The 9,633-nt window shown below is 36.8% G+C and overlaps 1 long non-coding RNA gene across 2 annotated transcripts; it reads right to left on the reverse strand.

Moving 5' to 3' along the window:
• Positions 1-4,821: 4,821 nt before the first annotated feature.
• LOC149787402 (uncharacterized) lies at positions 4,822-9,127 on the reverse strand. 2 transcript variants are annotated; one of them, XR_016425284.1, is made up of 2 exons: positions 8,866-9,127; positions 4,822-5,377 (listed from the first exon to the last, which is right to left on the reverse strand). It is a non-coding gene; the product is annotated as an uncharacterized LOC149787402 (long non-coding RNA). The 2 variants fall into 2 exon arrangements; XR_016425285.1 differs by lacking the exon at positions 4,822-5,377 and adding an exon at positions 8,099-8,175.
• Between the last annotated feature and the right edge of the window lie 506 nt (positions 9,128-9,633).

The following is a 9,633-nucleotide window of genomic DNA, read 5'->3' on the forward strand; positions in this document are numbered from 1 at the left end:
TTGGGCATATATTGAATACGTGGTGTAGATGTTCGGTGGTGTGGCAGTTAAAGCAGTTAATGGTTGCTGGTTTGGGTCCTATAAACCTTCAAAATTGCTTGCTAGTTTAGTTTCTCCAGTTATTATCCTGCTTATGGTTTTCTGTTCTAAATAGGCACCCATAGGTAGCTGTATGTTCCTATCTACGTTTGTTTGGGTTTCATTGTGCTTTTTACCTTTTGTGGAGGAGTTCCAAAAATCTTGCCATGTTTGGTCTATATATGTTTGTGCAAAGCTTATTGCTTCTGTAGAGCTATAATTAAGCTTGATAGAGTTTTGATCTCCTAGTTTGGTTTTTGCAACTTTGTCTGCTGCTTTGTTGCCAGAGATTCCAGTGCGTGACGGTATCTACATGAGCTCGACTAATTGATGTGCTGTGGTGATATCATCGATTAATTGGCATGCTCTGTCGTGGAATTGTTCACTAGAGTGTGTATTGCGATTTTGGATCGATTTGATAACGCTTAGGGAATCGCTTATAATGACTGCTTTAGGTATTTGGTTTAAGTCTTTGATCCATTGTAGTGATTCAGGTATAGCCCAGAATTCAATGGTGTAAATGGAGCAATAGTCAGGTAATCTGGATCCCGTTTGTATATTGAATTCAGAGATGACTATTGCTGCTGCTGTTCTTGGTGGGTTGTTTGTTTTTGATCCATCGGTATATATTTTAACATAGTCCTGGTATTTTTGGTTGATTTCGTTTACCAGTGCAGGTTTAAGTAAGTTTTCTTGTCCTTCTTTATTGCCAAATTTGGTAGCTTCAGTGTTAATCCCTGGTGGTTTTTGTAACCATGGTGATTTGTTCTGGTCTGTATTGTTTGTTACCTGTTTTTTTAGTAGAGGTATCTTTTCTCTTAGTTCAAGGATTACTTTGCCACTTGGTGTGATTGGTGTGATTTTGGGTTTGAAGACAACTTTACACTTATTTATAGCTATTTTGGTGGAATGGTTGTTTGGATGGGTATCTAATCGAATGGAGTATCGGAGGAGCAGTTCTTGCCTACGTAATTTTAAGGGTAGTTCTCCTGTTAGTGTTTGTAGTTCTTCTAATGATGTTAAGGGGAGGGTTCCTGTGCATAATAGTAAGGCTTTTCTCTGGATAGTGTCAAGTTTTTGTAGTACAGGCTGCTTAGCTGAGTTATATGCTTGGCAACCGCAATCCAGTTTTGATCTAATTAGGCTTTTATATATCGTGAGGAGGGTTTCCTGGTTGGATCCCCAGTCAGTCCCTGTGATGTTCCTGAGTAAATTGAGATCTTTGTTACAATTCTGGGTGAGTTTAATGTTCAATGTGCTGTTTCCATGTGAGGTGGTTGTCAAAGAACATTCCTAGGAATTTTACTACTGTTATGTATTTGATTAATTGATTTTGTATATAGAAGTTTGGATAGACTAGGTTGTTCTTTCGTTTGGGGGTGAATATGATTGCCACAGTTTTTTCTTGAGATATTTTGAAATCCCATTTGTCTGCCCATCTCGCTATGTTGTCTAGGCTCAGCTGGATTTCTTTAACTACTATGTTATTGGCAGGATTTCCATTCCTCCATATGCCACTATCATCTGCAAATTGTGACAAGTTTATTTTTGTGGAGGCTACATTGAGGTCAAGGTCATTTACCATTAGGTTAAATAGTAGGGGACTTATTACACTGCCTTGTGGTGTTCCATTTTCAAGGGAAAATTCTTCCGCATGGGTGTTGCCTATTCTTGTGGTGATTTTCCGGCCTGTGAGGAAATCGCCAATCCAGTTGAACAAGTGTCCAGTTCTTCCAAATTGGTTTAATTTGGCCATTAGTCCATTGGTCCATACTAGGTCAAACGCTTTCTCTAGGTCTAAAAATACCGCTATGAGGTTGCGATCAGTTTTCCTATTTGCGTTAAAAGCGAGTTTGATGTCTGTTTCCAATCTGAGAAGTTGGTCAGTGGTGGACCGTTTGTTCCGAAAGCCACATTGATTTATGGAGAGTAGGTTATTGGTTTCTATGTGGTGTTTTAAGCTATTTGTGATTATTGTCTCCATTATTTTGCAAATATTGTTTGTAAGGGAGATGGGTCGGTATGAATTTATGTTGTTGGGATCTTTACCTAGCTTGGGGATTGGTATTACTATGGCCTGTTTCCATTTGGTGGGTAGTTGGCCTTTATCCCATATCCTATTAAAGAGTTTGATTATGGCTATTGTTATATTGATAGGTAGTATTTTGTAGATAATGTAACCTAACTGATCATTACCAGGGGATGTTTTGTTTTTGGATCGTAGGGCTATCTCCCATTCATGTACTGTGATGTTGCTATTTAGATGAGATTATTTTGTTCCTTGGTCTTGAAACATTTGAGGTTGGGTTCCCTCCACTAGTTTTTTGTGTTCTTGAAAGTTTCTGGTGTGATTATTGTTGCTACTCATGTTCGAAAAATGCTTCGCTAGGAGGTCTGCCTTATCTTTATTTGTTACAGCATTTTTAATTTTTGGGGCTGAGGTAGTTGCTTTCCCTTTTATGGCTTTTATCTTGTCCCATATTTGTTTCGAGTTTGATTTTAGACTCCGTTTAGAGCAAAAGCTTTGCCATAGATTAATTTTAGCAGTTTTTATAGTTTGTTTTAGTGCTTTTTCTTTATCTTTATAATGCTGGTAGTAGATAGAAATTTTTGGTGCATTTATATTTATTTAACCCTTTACCTCATTGAGCATAGTGACAAAGTGCAGCACACTATAAATAGAACACCTGTTACCTAGCAGACCGCATCCGCATAGGCATGCCTGTGAATTGTTAAGCAGTGTAGTGGTGTTACGTTTAACAGCAGTTTTAACCATTTTACGTTTAAGGTAGACATCTATTATATATGGAAAAATTGAAGAGTAAAGTCCGATTGTTATAGCTGTGTAATTATTTTTCACAGAAGAATATTTAATGTGCTTTAAAATCGAGAGAGAACTCATTCACCGTCATGTCAGTGAGGCCGCGTGACCGATCGTAGCTGCCATTTCCCATACTCGAAATTTACACGTTTTTCGTCTGTGTCTACATCACTAAGTCATCTGAATTTGATAATCAATAAAAACTAATTGCTGCTTACATAAATATCATAGCCTTTACCAAAGTTATTGAATCTTTCGTGGCTGAGATTCTACTCGTGAAAACTTCGTAAGTACTGAATGAAATCCTGCCTGTGAACTGTTAAGCAATTTAGTGTATGTTATTAACAACAATTTTAACCATTTTACATTTTTGGTACACATATATTATATGTGGAAAAATTTAAGAGTAATGTCCGATGGTTATAGCTGTGTAATTATTTTCCACAGAAGAATTTTTTATGTGCTTCGAAATCTTGAGAGAACTCGTTCACCGTCATGTCAGTGAGGCCGCGTGACCAACCGTAGTTGCCATTTCCGATACTCGAAATTTACAAGGTTTTCGTGTGCGTCTATATCACTAAGTCATCTGAATTTGATAATTTATAAAAACTAATTGCTGCCTACATTAATATCAGAGCATTTACCTAATTTATTGAATCTTTCGTGGTTGTTATTCTAATCGTGAAAACTTCGTACGTACTGAATGAAATCCGCGGCTGCCATTTTGGAGAGTGGAGATTACGACCCAGTTACTTTAAATAGCAGATATCGACCAGTGCATGAATAGCGACCACGTGATCTGACGTAATTGTCATTCGTAGAAATGAATGTAGTATGTAATAGGGGGGTTTTCCCCGAAGGTGGCGCTACGAAAACTATCTCAAAATGGCTGCTGTTTACAGCAGGCGTCAAACGGCGCTTCTATGCGAATCTTGCAGAGGCGTCAAAAGGCGCTTCCATGCCAATGGAGTAGAGGCGTCCAAAGACGATTGTATGAGGTAAAGGGTTAAGGCCCTTTTTTTGTCTTTATGTGCTATAGTGCACTGTTTAGTCCACCATGGTACAGGGTTTTTATTTTGGATATTAGTTGTCTTTGGTATGCATTGGTTAGCTGCTTCTATAATTGTGTCTGTTATGTTATCATAATACATGTCAATACTTGGGCTTTCTAGGTTATCTGGATTTAACCTAGCTAGTAATAATTGGAATTGGTCCCACCCAGCTGTAGAATGTCCATCATATTCCATGAAAAACGATGGAAAACGCTGGAAAATTCTAGCATGGAAAACGCTGGAGTATTTGGACTAATATTCCAGCCTCTGTCCAGAGTAGGCTGGAAAACCCTGAACAATTCTTGCATGGAAAACGCTGGACAATTCTAGCATGGAAAACGCTGGAGTATTTGGACTATTATTCCAGGCTATGTCCAGGGTAGGCTGGAAAATCCTGGACAATTCTAGCATGGAAAACACTGGAAAATTCTAGCATGGAAAACGCTGGAGTATTTGGACTAATATTCCAGCCTCTGTCCAGGGTAGGCTGGAAAACCCTAGACAATTCTAGCATGGAAAACGCTGGAAAATTCTAGCATGGAAAACGCTGGAGTATTTGGACTAATATTCCAGCCTCTGTCCAGGGTAGGCTGGAAAACTCTGGACAAGTATTGCATGGAAAACGCTGGAAAATTCTAGCATGGAAAATGCTGGAGTATTTGGACTATATTCCAGGCTATGTCCAGGGTAGGCTGGAAAACCCTGGACAATTCTAGTATGGAAAACGATGGAAAACCCTGGACAATTCTAGCATGGAAAATGCTGGAGCATTTGGACTAATATTCCAGTCTTTATCCAGGGTAGGCTGGAAAACCCTGGACAACACTAAAATTTAGCTGAAAATTGTTGAAATATTTTATGAAAACGAGATTTTTAACAGTGATGCAACTTTTATTTGATGATAATTTCAAGAAGAACATGATCCAAATTACCCCAACCAACTCCTTGTATTGACTGTGATGTTTAGTAACTTTTAAACAAGGAAACAAAAATTAAAAACTATACTTGTCACTGGTAGCTTAATAGGTTGTGCACTAGTATTCAGTAGACAACATGGCTTAAGTTGTCATAAATATCGCTACACTTCTACTGGTGTGTCATAAAATTCAGATTACTGGCTCCTTAACATCATCCGAGTTTCTAAAAATATGTTCTCTTACTCTTGTTATAGTTTGAATTTATTCTGAAGCAATCTTAACATCAAAATAACAGAAATTCACGTTAATTTCTATCTCAATTTTAATTTAAAAAATTTAAAATATTTTTTTTACACGTGTTGTTTCATAGTTCATTCACCACATTTCTTATTTTTCTGTTGTCACCACTGGAGTCTGTGGAAGTGATGGTACTCTTGATGGTTTAACCAAATCACAAAGCTTCTATCTCACCATCACCTCCCCAATGTTATACTTCTCCTTCATGATTTCTGAAATACAAATCATTGTATATTAATGAATAGAATCAAGCAAGATTTCAAATTTATTTCAATCCCATATATATATAGAGAGAGAGAGAGAGAGAGAGAGAGAGAGGGGGGGGAGTGAGAGAATGAGAGTTATGCCTGAAACATTTCATGCAATTACAATACTTTTACAATCCCTGAGGTTGGTAATTGTAATGAGGCACTTGGCTTGATGACTAACTTGATAGGCTTAAAAACCTGTGGTTTCCATCACAAATTAAACTGGCTACGTAACTGCTCCTGTGGCCTAAGTCTAAGTGGTTACAGCGCCTGCTACTGGTGTGAGAGGTCACAGGTTTAAACCCTTAACCGAGTGATACCAAAGACTTATTAAAAAAATGGTACTATTAGCTGCCTTGCCTGGTGCTCAGCATTAACCCTTTACCTCATGCAAGCGTCTTTTGATGCCTCTACTCCATTCACATAGAAGCGCCTTTTGACGCCTGCTGTAAACATCAGCCATTTTAAGCCGGTTTTCATAGCGTCACCCCCCATTTAGATACTACATTCATTCCTGTGAATGACAATTGCATCAGATCACGTGGTCACTGTTTATGCCCTGGTCGATATCTGCTATTTAAAGTAACTGGGTCATAATCTCCACTCTCCAAAATGGAGGTCGCGGATTTCATTCAGTACTTACGAAGTTTTCACGATTAGAATCAGAACTACGAAAGATTCAATAACTTAGGTAAAGGCTCTGATATTGATGCAGGCAGCAATTAGTTTTCATAAATTATCAAATTCAGATGACTTAGTGATGTAGATGCAGACGACAAATTGTAAATTTCAAGTATGAGAAATGGCAGCTACGATTGGTCACGCGGCCTCACTGACATGACGGTGAATGAGTCCTCTCAAGATTTTAAAGCACGTAAAAATTTCTTCAGTGAAAAAAATTTACGCAGCTATAACAATCAGACTTTTAATCTTAAATTTTTCCACACATAATAGATGTGTACCAAAAATGTAAAATGGTTACAATTGCTGTTTAACATAAAATACACTACATTGCTTAACAGTTAACAGGCAGGCCTATGCGTATGGAGTCGAATAGGTAACAGGTGCTCTATTTATAGCATGCTGCACTTTGTAATTATGCTCTATAAGGTAAATGGTTAAGAGGTTAGTGTTAGGACTGGTCAACCTGGTGTCAAGATAATGTGAATGGGTGGGAGACATTTAGTACTAATATTAGTACCCTTACTCGTACCTCGTGGACAGGGTACTAACATGAGCATATAAGTGTTAATGGAGCAAGCCGGGTGTGATTCACACCCGGCGTTCCTTTAGCCTAATAATAAAACTTTAAACAAATTCCTTGCATGTAATCCAATAAATTGAGTAGTCCTCTTATTTAATACCGAAAGTATCGAAAATCATTGTAGAAATAGTTGTAAAATCTCGTTTACCTTTTTTAGCTGATATTTTCGTTTAGATCGTCCACCATATTATTTCAAATAATGATTACTTCCGTTCTCAGCCTCGTTTGTTTGTGTGCCATATGAGGACATTGGTGCCTTTTTTGGAAATGTAAACAAATCGTAGTAAAATTTTGGTGCCGTTTGGGTCAGAAATTCTGCGCATTAAAAGTAAATACGGTTTATCGGCAACTTTGAAATTCCACCAAGAAGCACTTAACAGATAATTATATAGTGTAGAAAATCAAAAATATGGTCTGGCAAGACTTACGTAGAAAAGGGGTCACGGCGAGTCTCGCGTTAGCTGTCATGGCGGACAGGATAAGGTTAGAGTAACCATGCCAATTTATTTTATCTCGTAAGGGCTTAATAAATTCAAAATAAGCCAAATTTCTTCCACAATATGATTATACTTATGTATTTGATTTCTACACTGTTTGTTTTTCTGACTTTAGTGACGAAATTTTTTTGCTCCATTACATGATATGGGATCAGTTCGTAGCCTCAACCACAACAAATCAAGTTGAGGCTACGACATCGTAGCTAGGAGACATTATGCTACATGTCTGTGGCATGATATCCCAGTGCTAGACATCACTGTAAATTGCCACACTGCAGACATCGTAGCAATGTGACTAAACATTTGTTAAAGCTACGTTACTAAACATCTGAATAATGCACACACAAACTGGCTACCATATACATGCAGTTGTGATTATACCATTTAAACTGAAAGTAGATTTACATTGTCCATTTGAATATTGCCTGTCTACACTATCATGTTTCAAGTAGTAGTTGTGTATACGTTTAAATTTCATAATAATGTTCCAGCCTTAGTTCATAAAAAATTTTTGTTACAATTTGGCATATACTTTGTCATAGGTTAACAAAGTTTAAAACGCATGGTTAATAATTTAAAATATACCATAAATTATTTGAATTCTGGACTGGTCTTGGAGAGGTGGCCTTGTGTGTGCTTATTATTGGCTCTTGCCCCAGTTAGTGTCTTGCCAATATATTCAACAGAGCTGTACAGCATTCTGAATATTTATTTAGCAGCTTTGTTAAAATCCAAAATTTGATTTATTTCTGCCTCATGCTGGGTGTGAAAAAAAATTTAATCCAAATTTTCACCATGATGATTCATATGCACTAAGTTTCTGATATATTTACTTATCTACATACACAACTCCAGGTTACAGCTAATGTTCTAGACATTTGAATTTGAAACAAATGTGGTATTACCTCTCGCTTGCTTATTTCAAAATTAAATGATCGAAGAATTTCAATGAAGCTGTCGCCATCAAGTTATTTACATAACTGTGCCTTGCCACTTTTTTTCTGAAATTAAAGGACACAAACTAAACAAGTATTTTTGGTGAGGAAAATTGATAATCATTTCCAACAGTTTACAACTGTACATTCTTATTAATTATACAATAAGTTACTATTAAATATTACTGAAATGGCTGAATATAAATTGGATAGACAGAAACAAGCCATAATCTGAATTGAAGATTAATTGGAAAAGAGATCTACCGGTATATTTCCGAGTCACAGTCTAAAATTAATTAAAACAAATATAACTTATTGCTACAAATAGCACACTGTCTGGAAAATAATAACGAAAATGTAAAAAATACAAATACCAGTCAGATCATTAATAATATCAAGGGTGAATAAAATTTAAAGTGAAATTTACAATTTGGAAATGTATATTCGCAAGGCCGGCACGTACCAACTTTTTTGAAAGACAGACACGAGATGACTGGTCATTGTGCATTAGGATAAGTAAAAAATGTTGCCAATTATGTAAACAAAGCTTAAAACATAACACCTACCTTTCAATATCCTTACAAGTTTGACGTTTAATTTATCAGTCTTCAAACAGCATAAAAAAAAGAAATTGTTCCATAGGATATATTTCGTAATAGCTTTCTGTAAATTTACGTCACGCGAAGTCTTTCGCAGCTAAGGTACTTGGCGGCCGTGCAAATAATTTTGCTACAACTGGACTGAGTAATGACTTACCTGCTATTTTCGCAATAATACACTCATGGTATCCCTTGAATCCACGACAAACCGCCATCACTTTCTCTCCCGTGCGATATTCCTTCATTTCTTTTCGTAGCGAGTGTACATCAGCCATACAGATTATGCCTCCCTGAATGGGACGATCATTCACCCATATAACCAGTGATATTTCTGGTTCAGTGGTCATCTTAAAATCCTGGGATATTTTATATTTTACAATTTCAATGACACTCCAATCGAAAATTGCGCCCAAATTCTAGACTGGTTATCCCAAGCGTTTTACAGTGCCACCAAACTTTACAGAAACGTTCTTTTTTTTTTCTTTTTACAGAAAATTTGGTTCTAACGCATGAAATGGAAATATGCCGGCTTTTTCAATGTAGTAATTGGTTAAAAAAATAAGTTCATAATTTTATATCCCATCATAGTCAGCTTCATCAGCCATCATCATACGGAACAACCTCGGCTATTTCTGCGTGACAAAAACGTGACTCCGATACGTGGACATAATACACAATTAATTTTACTATATGTTCTCTACATTTGTTTCTCAGTACTGACCTTTCCACTGTGTGACAATCAATGCAAATCATATGTTAATCTAAAATACCTTCAAAGATGACTTCACGATGAAGTTCTTGTCAAAAGGTTGACCTGCTATTGTTTTAGATCATTGACTGTCAACATAACAGCATGTAACCAGAACACGTATTTCACTTCCAGATCATCACCAAGGCCTTATTACTCACTGTGCACTGTCGCCAA

Source organism: Sinohyriopsis cumingii, chromosome 12, assembly GCF_028554795.1.
Source record: "Sinohyriopsis cumingii isolate HCF-2022 chromosome 12, ASM2855479v2, whole genome shotgun sequence".
In the NCBI taxonomy this organism is placed as follows: domain Eukaryota; kingdom Metazoa; phylum Mollusca; class Bivalvia; order Unionida; family Unionidae; genus Sinohyriopsis; species Sinohyriopsis cumingii.